Source organism: Euleptes europaea, chromosome 3 (genome assembly GCF_029931775.1).
Source record: "Euleptes europaea isolate rEulEur1 chromosome 3, rEulEur1.hap1, whole genome shotgun sequence".
NCBI lineage: Eukaryota > Metazoa > Chordata > Lepidosauria > Squamata > Sphaerodactylidae > Euleptes > Euleptes europaea.
In genome coordinates this window covers 3,812,833-3,828,391 of record NC_079314.1, presented here as the reverse complement: position 1 = coordinate 3,828,391, position 15,559 = coordinate 3,812,833, and positions in this window count along the sequence as shown.

The window sequence follows — 15,559 nt, the reverse complement described above, 5'->3', positions numbered from 1 at the left end:
ACCTAGCTGTGCTAACTTCGCAAAATCACTTGCTCAGACTTGGCTGCAGAAACAAAGGATTTATTGAAGACTTCAGATAGTACAAGACAGACACGGGTTTGAAGTTGCAAGTGAGCTAGCTTATCGGGGTTACAGAATATATCTACCACAAGGCTCTTCTGTCGTGGGAAGTTACAAGATAGATTGGTGCAATACAAAACATCAAACGGGTCCCAGAGAGACTGTTAGGACTATCAGATCCCCAAGGCCATATTTGGCCCGAGGGAGTGCATGCAGGAAGCGCAGCAGGGGAGGGCAAGAGCGGCACCTGGGAAAGGCAGATGAGGCGCCGGGGCCCAGGAAGGCAAGGGAGGTGTGAACTGCTTTTACGAGTTCAAAGGAACAGAGATAGGGGAAGCAAGAAAGGGGAAGGGGAGTCAGAGACACATGGCCCTCACATTCTGCCCCCCTTAAGGCCCCCCTCCCGCAAGGTCGGGAGGCCGAGGTTTATCAGGGTAGGCGTAGTGGAATTCGTGAACGAGGCGGGGGGCCGCCATGTGGGGGGCTGCTACCCATTCATCATGTGCAGGTCCCAGATGCTTCCATCGGACAAAGTAAAACAGTTTCCCTTTTTTCCACTTGGAATCCAATACCTTGGACACTTCCAGGTGCGTGTCCCCGCCCACTACTGTCGGAACCTCAGGTCGGGGGGGGGAGTGGAATTGGGGAGCGGGTACATAAGGCTTGAGAAGACTAATGTGAAAGACGGGGTGAACGCCCCTGAGGGTCTTTGGCAGTTCCAATTCCACTGTGACTTCATTGATTACCCGGGAAATGGGGAAAGGACCCACATATTGATCGTTTAGCTTTTTGCAGGGCCGGAGCGAGCGTAGGTTCTTGGTGGAGAGATAGACTTGCTCCCCCACCTTGAGCTCCCAGCCCGGGGACCGATGTTTGTCGGCCTGTTCCTTGTATTTGCGCTTGGCCCGTTCTAGGTTTTTTTGTAACCAGGGCCAAGTAGACCGAACTACCTGCACCCACTCCTGGACTTCCGGGACCGCCTCGAGCTCAGGAGTGATGGGGGTGGAGCCGAAAGGGCCGAATTCCGTCCCGTACACCACCTGGAAAGGGCTAAAACCGGTGGAGGAGTGGGGGGCGTTGTTTTAGGCATACTCAGCGAACGGCAGTAAGTCCACCCAATCGTCCTGGTGGTAATTGACATAACATCGGAGGTAACACTCGACCACGGCATTTACCCGCTCGGTTTGACCATCGGTTTGGGGGTGGTAAGCCGAGGAGAGTCCCTGCTCCTCCACCCCCATCAGTTTCAGGAAGGCCCGCCAGAATTTGGCAACGAACTGGACCCCCCTGTCGGAGAGGACCTTTCTGGGAATCGAGTGAAGTCTCAGGACATGAGTAACAAACAGTTTGGCCAGTCCCTGGGCCGAGGGGAGTCCGGCACAGGGAACGAAGTGGACCTGTTTGGAAAAAAGGTCCGTGATCACCCATAGGACCGTCTTACCCCGGCTAGGAGGTAGATCGGTGATAAAGTCCATGGCAATCACTTCCCACGGTCGGGTGGGAGTTTCTAAGGGTTTTAGAAGCCCCGGGGGCTTTCCATCCTCTTCTTTGCAGTGGCGCAGATGGGGCAGCTGCGCACGTATAGTTCCACATCAGCTCTCATGCCTGGCCACCAAAATTGCCGCCTTACCAGGTGCAGAGTTTTTACAAAACCAAAATGACCCGCAAGTTTGGCTCCGTGGACGAGTCCCAAGACCTCCTTTCGGAGAGGCGTCGGGACGTAAAGCTTTCCACCCTGCACCCAGTAGGAATCCCGCTGTTCCATGCCGGTGGGGAGAATCTGCTGCTCCGCCTCCTGCAGAGACGCGTCTCGGAGCCTTTGTAGGAAGGCTTCCGGGACCCCTTTGAGCAAGGGACTACCCGGCTGGCGGGTTTGGGACCGGGTGGTGACGGCTAAACCTGGGACTTCCCCCCGTTGCTCGGGGGTGAACAGGGAGTCCACGGGACGGTCAAAGTCATTGCGGTATTGGGGGAGTCGGGACAGAGCATCGGCCAGGGCATTTTCCTTCCCGGGGACGTGCTTGAGGGTGAAACGGAACTTGGCAAAGAATTGAGCCCACCGAATCTGTTTGGCGTTGAGCTTTCTAGCCCCCTTGAGAGCTTCTAAATTCTTGTGATCGGTACACACCTCAAACGGAAACTCTGCCCCCTCCAAAAAATGTCTCCAGATGGTGAGGGCATGCTTCACCGCCGCCGCCTCCTTCTCCCAAATAGCCCAGTTGATTTCTGACTGAGAAAACTTTTTGGAGAAGTAGGCGCACGGCCTCAAATTCCCACTTTCGTCCCTCTGCAGGAGAGCCCCTCCCATGGCCACGTCCGAGGCGTCCACCTGGACCACGAATGGTTTAGTGCAGTCCGGGTGGGCTAATACTGGTTCGGACGAAAAGAGCAATTTTAGCTCATCGAATGCCTGCTGGCAGGGGAGGGACCACTGCAACCGGGCCGAGGGTAGCGCGGCGTTCGCCCCCTTCCCCTTGGTGCGCAAAAGGGAAGTGAGGGGGAGAGCCACCTGTGCGAAATTGGGAATGAAGTTGCGGTAGAAGTTGGCAAACCCCAAAAACTGTTGCAATTGCCGGCGTGTGGTGGGGGGTTCCCAATCTCGTACCGCCAGAACCTTATCGGGATCCATCTCCAACCCCTGGTGGGAAATCACATAGCCCAGGAAAGTGATGGAGGGTTGGTGGAATTCACATTTTGACACCTTAGCATACAATTTATGGTCCCGCAGTCGCTGGAGGACTTCCTGCACAAGGCGGACATGCTCGTCCATGGTTTCAGAATAAATGAGAATATCATCAAGAAATACCACCACCCCCTGAAACAACAAATCATGTAAAACTTCATTGATTAATTGCATGAATACACTCGGAGCCCCTGAAAGTCCGAACGGCATCACTAAATATTCAAACATGCCAAAACAACTCGAAAAGGCCGTCTTGGATTCGTCCCCCTCCTTAATGCGGATACGGTGATAGGCTTCCACCAAATCCAGTTTGGTGAAGATTCGGCCTTCCTTCAATTGCGCTAGAAGGTCTGGAATGAGAGGGAGGGGGTAAGCGTTAGACTGAGTGACAGCGTTCAGTCTACGAAAGTCAATACACAGTCGCAAGTCACCCGTTTTCTTTTTGACAAAAAAGGCGGGGGCGGAGTACGGAGCTTTGGAGGGACGTATGAAGCCCCTCGCTAGGTTAGTGTCCAAATAGTCCCGCAACACTGCTTTTTCATTAGGGCTCATGGGGTAAACCTTCCCCTTGGACAACTTGCCATCTCCCACGATCTCAATTGCGCAATCGGTTTCTCGGTGTGGGGGTAGTTCATCACACTCCCTCACATCAAACACATCCGCGAACTGGGAGTACTCCGAGGGAAGATGGGGTGTAGCGGGGATGGGCTCGGGGGAACCCACCAACGCGGCGGCCGGAGCGCAAAGCACTTGGTCCTTGTCGTGCATTGCGCAGGGGTCCTCGGGGAAAGTGAGTGTTCGTTTGACCCAGTTAATGGAGGGGTTGTGTCCCTGTAACCAATTCATCCCCAAAACTACGGGGGCAACTATGGGGGCAATGGTAAAGTACAGTCGTTCCCAATGTTCTCCCACAGCCATGACCACCGCAGTGGTACGGTGAGTGACGGGCCCCTTTTTAAAGTCACTACCGTCCATTTGAGAGAAACAGAGAGGACCCGGGAGCCGTTTACGTCGGGCGCGTAATTTCTTGGCTGCTTCCTCACTAATCAAGGTACGGGCACACCCAGAGTCAACTAGTGCGGGGAATTCTAACACTGGCCCTCCTTTGGGTAAAGACAGGTGGACCCTGATATACACATTCTCCTCTTGGGCGCTTACCATCGGTGGAGCTCCTTGCACAACGATAGGAACGGTCTGCTGAGGAGCCCCTCTTACAGCAGACCGGTGGCGTTTTTTGCCGGCATCTCCCACTCTTCCTCCTCACTGGATGAAGGAGACGTGGTAGTTGTAATCCGTGACTCGGTCGAGTCAAAAGCTGCATTTGTAATCCGGGGTCCCGATGGACCAGTGGAGGTGGATGCTCCCTCTTGGGCGCTCGCGTGTAGTGCGGTGGGTGCGCTCCGGCGTCCGGGGGCGCCGCTTCGGCGTCGAGGTTGGCCCTCCGCCGGGGTCTTCTCCGGTTCGGTCGGGGTTGGGCGAGGGGGAGTCGGGCGTCCGGAACGGGACGGGCATTGCGAGGCAAAATGGCCTTTACCTCCGCACACCAAGCACACCCCGGCTTCGAAGCGCTTGCGGCGCTCGGCCGTTGAGGGGCCGCCGCCGCCGCCCGGGGTTCGGGAGTCTTTGGTACCACCTAGTCTGTCTCCCCTCGGTTTAAGGTCGCAGCCGGTGCGCTGTTTGGACAGGGTCAGCAACTGCTTCCGATTTTCGATGTCGGCGGCGTGGCGCACCCAGCCCTCGACGTCCGGGGGGTTCCCCTGCATGAAGGCCCAATGTTGCAGGTCCGGGTTTAGTCCTTCCCTGAAGCACTGCACCCGGGTAGCCTCGCTCCAATCCAGAATTCTGCTCGACAGAGACTGGAACTCACTCGCATACTGCGCCACCGACTTAGTCCCTTGGCGCAGTTGCATCAGGGTGGCCTTGGCCCGCTCCCCCAGGTTCGGGTCCTCGAACCTATTGCGGAGCGCAATCATAAACTCATCCAGGTTCCGCAGCACAGGGGAGCGGAGCTCGTACTGTAACACCATCCACGCGGCCGCTTCGCCTTGTAGGAGGGAGGCCACATACTGGACCTGGGACTCTTCCGAGGTAAAGGTCCGGGCCTGTTCCCGCATAAAAATATCCACTTGAACCATAAAGAAGGTTAACTGATCCCCCGACCCATCATACGTGATCTTCAGGTCACGGCAGGTCGGAGCGCTGGGAGGAACGGGGGGAGCCGCCAGCGTTCCATCCGGGGGGTTACCGGGGGGAGGCTGCACCTTCAGCGCGTCCATGGCGGCAGCCATCTCACCCATCACGGCTTGCATGGCATCCATCCGCTCCAGCATGGCTTGGCGTTCCTCCTGCCATTGCCTCCGTTCCTCGTCCATCAAAACTTCCCCACGAGTCCCGTACCGGACAACCCCAAGCGGCGGTGCTTCGCTTCAGTCCGGGAGAGCGACCAGCCCTTAGGAGAGTCCAGCCAGGAATTAAAGGTGTTCTTGGGCTTCGTACCCAAGCCCGGTCCCGGGTGGGGAGCATCGGGTACCTTCCGCCTGGCACCCTCCTCCTTAGGGTCCGGTTTCTCCGGAACCTCAGATGTGTCCGGTGAACCCGGGGGAGAAGAGGTATCCTCCTCGCCTGGCATTACTGTCCCTTAAGGTACAGATGCAGAACGAAAAGGCAGAGACTTGCAACTTAATGTGAGAGTCTCAACCTAGCTGTGCTAACTTCGCAAAATCACTTGCTCAGACTTGGCTGCAGAAACAAAGGATTTATTGAAGACTTCAGATAGTACAAGACAGACACGGGTTTGAAGTTGCAAGTGAGCTAGCTTATCGGGGTTACAGAATATATCTACCACAAGGCTCTTCTGTCGTGGGAAGTTACAAGATAGATTGGTGCAATACAAAACATCAAACGGGTCCCAGAGAGACTGTTAGGACTATCAGATCCCTAAGGCCATATTCGGCCCGAGGGAGTGCATGCAGGAAGCGCAACAGGGGAGGGCAAGAGCGGCACCTGGGAAAGGCAGATGAGGCGCCGGGGCCCAGGAAGGCAAGGGAGGTGTGAACTGCTTTTACGAGTTCAAAGGAACAGAGATAGGGGAAGCAAGAAAGGGGAAGGGGAGTCAGAGACACATGGCCCTCACAATACCCTTCTTTGCTATTAATATTAGTTTAAGAGAGAATATTGTTTAGTATTGAAATCCCATTGTAATTATATTTTATATTATACAGATAGATAGTCATCTCTTGCTATATCATACTTCTCCGATGGACAAAGCCACGGCGAAAGGGGCTTTACCGGTCTCTTATCTCGGGACGAAGTAATATTACATCATAATTGCGGCCCTATCAGATGAATTTTGTTTCATTGAACACGCTGACACACGCCTCTGGTGTCTTGCGCCACAGAATTCCTGTCCAGGTTTTCCACTTACCTTCTTGGAGCGCCGCCTCGTCTCCGCTTCGACTGGAGCCGCATCACTATTCAGTATAACACCTTACCTTCTGTAAAAATCTTACAGACTTTTTCGGGATTCATTGATTTTTCTGTATATTGTTATATTTTGAATGGGATCATACCTATGTCAGTATAATAGTTGTGAGCCATCAGTGCTTGTTGTTGTTTGTTTAACCTCCAGGTGGGGGCTGGGGATCTCCAGACTACATCACTATTTATTTAAATCATTTATTCCACTTCTCCTGGAGAAAAAGGCTGCTTTGTAAGGTGGACTGCCTGGCATTATACCTTACCGAGATCCCTCCCCACCCAAAACCCCACTCTTCCAGGCTCCACCTTCAAATCTCCATGTATTTCTGAACACAGAGTTGGCAACCCTAAGATTTTATTAGTAGGATTTGAATCTGTCTATTAAATGGGTGAGAAAGAGGAGATTGAGGTAGATTGGTAGATTGCCTGCACTGCCTCATCCTTGGAGACTCACACACAAATGACCGTCCTTTGGGAAAGTTTCTCGGGACCTAGCAAATTGGGCCGCAGCCAAACCAAACTCCCACAAGCTCCCGGGAAACAGGACAGAGAGCGACAAGCAGAGAAAAACAAACCATTGTGTCAAACCACAAGCGTCTCCCAGGCCAACTGCACCCTGTAATCTTCCTAGCTGTGACCTCAGCATGCGAGACTCCTCTCCACCATCTTCCAGTTCCAAACTGCCAACATGGATGGCCCTTGCTGAGAAAGCCAGCCAGGGAGCAAAGACATCCTGCATGCTTTGCTGTGACTTCCCACTTGTACTGCACGTACCCCACCATTTTATCTTCAGGGCATTATGTGCGAAGAGACCCAGCCTTCCAAGAAAGTATTTTTGAAAGAAACTTTACGTTTCTAGTGGGCTGTTTACTCTCGACTGGATCTACTTTTTTGCCTGTGATCTGCAATTTATTTAGAGTTGCCAGCCTCCAGGGAGGGCCTGGAATTCTCCTGGAATTCTCTGTGATCTCCAGACTACTTTATTTATTTTTACCAAGATAGATTCCCCTGGAGAAAATGGGAGCTTTGGAAGGCAGAACCTATGACATCACATCCCTGCTGAGCTGCCTCCCACCCCAAAACTCTGTCCTTCCCAGGCTCCACCCCAAAAATTTCCCATCCCAGAACTGTCAGTCCTGGAGACATATATGCTGGGAACTCTGGCTCCCATTTATGACAACTGCCCCGCCTTCCTTCTGTCTGTGCACCACGTTCTTTTATCGCATACATATCTGGCAAGGAAAAGCGACCCTGCATCCAAAGAAGTGAGGCCCAGCTTGAGAAAACCTCCGCCACAGTGAATGTGGGTGATCTAATGTGGGACCTTCACGGTGATCTAAGAGATGCCCTTATTCACACCTCTGACAACTGTCCCAGGAAAATACTGAAAACTTGCTGTCGGGTAAAGAGAACACATTGGTCTATCAAGGTCAGTCTTGTCTAAATTAGCAGCAACTCTCCAGGTTCACTGATGAAGGCCTTCCCTGTCACTGACTACTTTTACCTGGAGCTGCCAGGGACTGAACCTGGGACTGTCTTGCATATAAAGCAGATGCTGTGCCACACTTCCCCCAAAATCGCTCGCCAATGGATAGCAGTAGCAGAATAAATCACACAAAATATATGCAAATATGCCTTAACTGCATCGTTTATGCAGAATTCGGGTTTTCTTGATGCAGAGTATTTGGATCAGGATTTTTTGTTGTTGGTTTGTTTTCCCATATCAGAACATGCACAGAGAAATCATTCTCCATGCAGGCCTAATTACCTACCCCAGGTGCCCATGGGGTGCATAGTGCCCCCAACACCTTTTCTGGTGCCCACCACGTGTTTTTGGACAGTGGGTGGGGCCAGTGGGGCTTTTTCACAGCAAGGCTTCTGTTTGACCATTGGAGATTTGATTTTTACAAATGCTGCTTTGGCAGCAGCTGCCACCACAGCACAAGGACTTACCTGTGAAGGTAAGCTGTGGGGAACCATATTGTGGCTGGCTCTGCCTCCTGAGGCAGCCATTTTGTGGCAGCGCCCACCATGGTGTGCCAGAATTCCAAAGGTGTCTGCAGGCTCATAAAGGGTTGGGGACTCCTGCTCTACCCACTCAGACCTTTTTGGGAACAACTTTCAAGGGCAGATGTCCCAATCATCCAGCATATGGCAGAAAAGTGGGTGTGGGAAACAAGAGAGTTGAGTTGGTGTGTTAAATGTCATGTTCAGATGGATCTGGGAGCAAGTGTAATTTGGTGTGTGCCAGGGGAGAAGCCCAGGAGAGCAGACAGGGGAGTTGTGTGGGCCTGCCGCTCAGTACAGGTGCCAGCGAGGAACTTCCAGGTTTAACTGTGCCAGAGATATGCAGACACCCGGAACATGGTTCAGGCTGTCCTTGCAAGCCCTGTGAGTCAGGAAAAATCTCTACGCCTTGGGGGGAAACCCTCACCGCCTAGCCAGACGGCATCCTGTTCGTAAGATATTTCTTCCTATACAAGTTTCTCAGGGAAAGGTGGCAGGCTGAGGATGAGCCTAGCAGCGAGGCGAGGCCTGATGGTCGCTTAGCAACCTCAGCTGAATCATTGGGGGGTGTTTCCCCTCAGGTTTCCCCGGGAAAGTAGTGAGAGATCAAGAAGTGAGCTGGGCAATGCCCTTTGCTCTGCCCCGAGGCAGCTGGCTGGGGCTGGGTTTAAGCGCCCACGGTACACGGTCCCAGCTTGCTGACAATCAACCCAGTGCCTCAAGTCGGTGGAATGCACAGAGAAGCAACAGGAACCTGGCAGGGGAAAGATGCTGGGATGCGGGCTGGGGTGCCAAAAGGCTCTGCACATTTATGGGATCCGAACAGGTGACTAGGCTTATATAAGCACCTGCTTGGGTTCTTGGAACTCCTGGAAATCAGTTACATTTGAGTCCAGTAACTGGAAGTCAGTATCCAGGCCAGATTCATCTTTGGGGAGACCCCTTTGAGCAGGGGTCCCCAGTGTGGTGCCCATCAACACCTTACCAGGTGTAGTGGAGTGGGGCAGGTGAGGCTTTTGCCCAGCAGGGCTTCTGATGGGCAACTGGACATTTCATTGTATGTGCAGGGTTTTTTTAGATATTGATTGGCAGCAGTTACCAAAGATCTTCGCTGTGACTGAAAATAAACTGCAGCAGCCATTTCATTGCTGGCTCCACCCCTGCGCTTGCTATTTTGTGGCTGTGCCCACTGTGGTAGGCCCGCTTTGTATCTGCCCCCTCAAACCTTTCTTCTTGAGGCGCATGGGAAACAGGATGATGTCTGGGACTAGCGCAGAGATATCCCAAGGGCTGCCAGAATGAGTGTGAAGAGTATCTGGCTGTCCTCAGTTAGGGCCAGGGCCTTTTCTGTCCTGGCCCCGGCCTGGTGGAACTCTCTCTCTAGTGAGACCAGGGCCCTACGGACCCAGCACAGTTCTGCACTGGGAATAGGGAACCAACTTCAGCCTCCTCCACCAGGCCTACGGTTGAAGGCAGAAACGGCCTCCCCTCCCACCCTTTTTCATCTCTCTTTCCATCTTATTGATTATGGTGGGGGTCCTGATTGTCCCCCCTCCTGGACAATCCCCCCCTCCTCTCTGTGGCTTAGTGTCCTATGAATGGCGCCAATTAGCATAATTAGGTTTTAATGGCTCATTGTTTATAATTTTTACTGATTTTAGTTGAATTTAATGTGTTTGATTATTCAACGATCGGTAGCTGCTCTGAGTCTCGCCTTGGCCGGGAAATAGAGCAGGGTACAAACTGAATAAATAAATAAATAACCTAGGAGGCTGCATTATTTCTGCAGTTGCACAGATGTGCAAGCATTCAAGCTCATTCCTCACCAGGAGGATTGTGGCCACTGAAGTGATGTGAGGATATCTCAGAGCTCTGCTGGGGTATGCACACTTCCTCTGTGGCAGGCAGGTAGGAAGGACCCTACTGGGCTAATATCAAAAGGAATAACAACCCAGGAGACCAGAATGGTCCTCTCAAGGGGATCTCTCTCTGCCTCCTCCTGCCTCACTTTAACTCCTCTTTTGGGGCTGATTCACACCTGCAGTCAGCCGGAGGCCTCATCAGCTGTAGATTGGCTGCAGCCTCCATGGAGAAGATGGCGCCTGAAGTGACAGCGAAGTTGCAGCTGCAGCTTTCCCACTAATGTGGCTCATTTATACATGCAAGTCATTGCAGGACACCCAAGCGTGCATGAGCTTTCACTTGGGCCCAGTTTGTATCCAAACAATTACTACTGACTCTCCACAGCAGTGTGGCTCAAACCTTTGGAACACCCTCTCTTCTGAATCTATTCCATCTTCTGTCCCCCGCAGCCCTGACGCTCGGTTTGACAGCTCGTGGAAATCCCTGTGTAGTTTTGCAGAGATGAGCACAAAGATGAACACACAGGAAGCTGCCTTATTCAGTCCATCAAAGTCAGCATTGTCTACTCAGACTGGCAGCAGCTCTCCAGGATGTGAGGTCTTTCACATCACCTCCTACCTGGTCCTTTTTTTAACTGCAGATACTGGGGATCGAACATGGCATGTAAAGCACATGCTGTACCCGAGCCATGGCCCCTTCCCCGGGTAAAGGAGTTGAAGTGTTAATCCAAGTACCTCTTTAGATGAGGAACAGAAAAGGACATCTTGGGACTCTCCCGGCACCTATACACTGCCTGCGCAGTCCATCTTTGCCCTTCCCCCATAGCTAGCAAAAGTAAAATGCAAATTAGTTGCCAGCTTGTTTGTAACTCAGGCTTGCAGAATCAAGCTTTTTGAAGATGCGCTGCTTTCAGCGATCGAGGCAACACCACCTGAAATGCCGCTCCCGCTTGCTTTAATAAGATCATTAAAAGGACAAACAACTTTGAGTTGTTTGTACTTTTAATGATCCCTTTGAGTGAAGTTTTGTGGCCTGGGGGCAGGTTGGTGAGGCTCCGCCTCTCACAATTATTCGATGGCACCACACCAAAGGTGCCACAGGCAATCTTGTTTTGGAGAGGCAACCGACAAAAAACACACAAAAAAAACACATATATTACACACACACACAGAACTTCCTAAAAGAAATGCTTGCATGTTGATTCCAGAAAAAACAAGACCGGTTTATACCAGGAAAGGAACCCCGGTCCCTTGCCATGGGCGTCAAACCCCATCTTGGCTGTGTGGAAACAGCAACGGAGTTTCTCAGGCGCTTCACCTGTGTGTGTGTTAAGTGCTGTTGATTCCAACAACCCTATAAATTAATGTCCTCCAAAACAGCCTGTTAACAGCCTTGCTCACGTTTTGCAAACGGAGGGCCGTGGCTCCCTTGATGGTCCATCCACCTCTTTTCCTGCTGCCTTCAACTTTTCCTAGCATTATTGGCTTCTCCAGGGAGTCTTGTCTTCTTGTATAGTGGCCAAAGCACAATACTCTCACTTTAGTCAGTTTCTAGGGTCAGTTTAGACTTGATTTGATCTAGAACCCACTGATTTGTCTTTTTGGCGGGCCACGGTGTCCATTGAACTCGCCCCCAACACCACATTTCAAATGGCTTCACATGTCACTTTTCTGTAATAATTACCATGTCCCTGTTAGGCTGGTCAGCATAGTCTTTGGCCCATCTTTCAGCCTGACCAACCTCACAAGGTTGTTGTTGGGAGGATGGAGTGGAGGAGGGGAGAACGATGGGAAAGGCTGCTTTGGGCCCCGACCAGGGAGAAAAGCGGAATATAAATTCAAAAATAAGCTTTTCTGCAGATGGGGGTGGGGGTTTACCGCAGTTTGTCAGACCTTTCAGTTGAGTTAACAGCAGAGGAGACATTCCGGTGGGGAACGTTCCGTTTCAGCTTGAACTATCAGAGTATCGTACAACAGAGTACAACTGAAGTTCTCAAAAACCAAAACCTCTCTGCAGGTCAAAAAAACAACCCTAGCAGATCAAGTAAATGAGAGGCAGTTTTCTGTAGCGGTTAGTGTCAGGCTAGGATCTAGGATCCCCAGGTTTGAATCCCCACTCTGCCATGGAAGCTTACTGGGTGACCTTGGGCCAGTCACACAATGTTAGCCTAACCGACCTCACAGGCTTGTTGTGAGGATAAAATGGAGGAGAGGGAAATGGTGTAAGCAGCTTTGCGTCCCTCATTGGGGAGAAAAGCAGGATATGAATTAAGGAAATAACTGTACTGTATGTCCTTGTGGTGGATATCTTTATATATAATTTTTGTTTACACAGGGGAACCATCTGAACTTGCCATTCACCCCCAAGTTCTGAAGTGTGCAAGAAAGAGGGGTGCAAAGGGTCCCTCCTCCCCTCATGGCCAACAGGTGGCCTATTGGCACTTGGAGATGCAAGGAGCCATCTAGTGGCACATCTGGTCATTGCAGCTCCACCATCTGACACCCCGCTACGTCCCAGTTGGGAGGATCCCGCCTTTCCCTCCCACCAGCTATTCCCCAGCCAAGACATAACTCATCATGCCCGAGTGGGCAGGAGGCCTTAGAGGTGGGAGAGTCTTCGAGCGTTTAGAGGAAAGCAGCCAGGATTTTCATGGAAACCCCCACGCTGGAGGTGGAGGTGAGTCAAGCATTTGTGGGGAGCTTTGGCAAAGCCGACGCACGAAAACTAACCTTCTCCGCCAGAAGGGGGTGGTGATGAAAATATGGGGACAATAAGTGGAGGGGTATGAGTGGGAAGCCTCTGATGTTCAACCAACGTCTCACATCATACGCATGACACATCACCCTCTACATCTTAGCATTCCTTCCCACCCCCCCACAAATCCTTATTCATCTCCCTTTCTTTGCAGTTGGAGAACTCCGTAAGGACTGCAGCAGCTAATTCATTGTATAATTCACACAAAGATGATGGCCCTGAAGCCAAACAGCCGGGTGGGTCAGTGTGTGACCTTCAAACCCCTCCCATGTCCCTTTGGCCTCAGTGCTTTCATGGCTAACAGCCCCTCCACCTCCAAATTTTCTACCTCGAGACCTTGTGTGAACTGAATTTATTCTAGTCAAACTGATCTCTCACTCTGCTCACAGAATCTGCACCGTTTGCCAGTATTCCATCACTAGCGCTTGCCAGTTCAGCAGAGAGGATGTTCACAACATAACTGTGGCACAGCCTGTGCTGGAGAGGGGAGCACCTCATCTTCCAACGGCAAGATCCACATCTTTTCCTACAGGCTCCCAATCCCAAATGAATTCCTGGCCTCTCTTCTTCAGAGAGAGGCCTCAGGAGACATTTCCATAGATCAGCTGAAGAGATGATCTTCTCATGCCCATGTGCTAGGAGGTGTTATACCTTCTCTCCAGAGATAAAAAGGACTTGGTGGGGGGAGGGACCACCCTAGCATCCACAAATGAGGACCTTCACAATTTGAGGTAGATGGGAGCTGTGGCTCAGTTGTAGAGCACCCAGGTTCAATTCCTGGCATCTCTAGTTAAAATGATCAGGAAGGAGGTGATGGGGAAAACCTCTGCCTGAGACCCTGGAGAGCAGCTGCCAATCTGAGTAGATAATGCTTGACCATGATGGACCAATAGTCTGATTCGGTTTAAGGCAGCTTCATGTATTCATATGGGGTAATGCAACTTATAGGGAAGTTAGCACAGAATCAAGCCCTCAGGGGTGAGTTACGTCTAGCGGAGCACCTTTGGCGAATCCTGGAAACGCTCAGTAAAAGTAGCCAGTCATAATCTTGTTGCCTCTGTTTTCCAAGATGAGACCTAACAGAATCCCAAGAGGATGGTGCCAGCTGATTCCTTACCTGTGATGGCCACAGACTCAGAAAAGGGATTCCCCATAAGCACAACGATTTGACAGCAGAGAGGAAAGGAGAAATCCCTCAGCATCAACACAGCTCAGAGAGTTACAAAGGACTTCCAAGAACAGCCGCATCTCTAATCACTATACTTCACTCCCCTCCTGGAGCTGAGGACAGTACCCTGGAGTCCTGTTCTCAGCTTACTTATTATCTGCTGCCCTCTGCTGGCCATGCCAGAACAGAGCATTACCAGGGAGCTCTGCATGTTGATGGGATGCATTTTCACTTTGGATGGGGAAAGCATTTAGAGCAGGGATGTCAAACATAAGGCCTGTGGGCCCGATCCAGCCCTTTGAGAGCTTATTCGGCCCGCGGGACAGCTGAGGCAGCCACCTCCCCACCTCGATCTGGGCTGGTGAGGCATGGCCTGACCTGGACCTGACCAAATGGCATTTATATCACATTCGACCCTCCTAACAATTGAGTTTGACACTCCTGGTTTAGAGCAACCGGATGGCTCCATAACCCTCTCTGAGCTGGAAGCAAACACATACATAATACACAGCATTCTTTAGCAGATCACAGAAAGGGCCTGGAAGCCACTGCTCTACGTTCAAGCCTGCTCCTCCAAAACCAAGCGTCTGGGCTTCTGACACTCCCTGTGCTCCGGAGGTCTTACTTCCCTTCCCAGGAGTCCTGCTTCCCACACTTCATGCCAAACCCCCTTCCCTCCGTCCCTCCAGCTGACAGCGGTACCTAAGATCCTAGTCCTTGTGCCTTTCCAATCAAACCAAGATGCCTACCTTTTTAAACAAACTTCCTGCATCGCATAGCTTTGTTGAACAGCTGAATGGGAGCCACGGCCCAACTTGGTCCAAAGGCAGCTTCTTATGTTCAATTTTAGGGGGAGAGCAGTGGGTCAGTGGTGGAACGCCCGCTTTGTGTGGAGAAGGCCCTAGCCAGGTTCAATCTACATTGGGCTACGCTTGAGACTGATCTGGAAACCCCAGCTGGTACAAAATGCAGCCATGAGGGTCCTGACTGGGACCCCGCAGAGGGCACACATTCCACCAGTGCTCCGACAACTGAACTGGCTCCAGGTGGAGTACCCGATCAGGTTCAAGGTGCTGATTTTAACCTTTAAAGCCCTTAACGGTCTGGGACCATCGTATCTGTGAGACTGTCTCTCCCAGTACGCTCCCCACCAACAGTATTATGCTCTGGGTATGCCAACTTGCGGGTGGTCCCTGGCCTGAAGAGTGTCTGGCTGTCCTCAACCAGGGCCAGGGCTTTTTCGGCCTTGGCCCCGGACTGGTGGAATTCTCTCTCCAATGAGACCAGGGCCCTGTGGGACTTGACATTGTTCCGCAGGGCCTATAAGGACGAGATATTCCGCCAGGCCTATGGCTGAGGGCAGCAACGATTTTTCAACATAGCTGGCCTCCCTTCCTGTTCCCCTTGCTGCTTATTTTATTAGATCTTAATAGGGGACCTGTGTGCCTGTAAATGAGTGTCACCTGTTTTTAATTTAGAGATTGTTTGATTTTAATTGGGGTAATTTTGTATGTTTTTATTGTGTTTCATGCTGTTTTATCTGATGT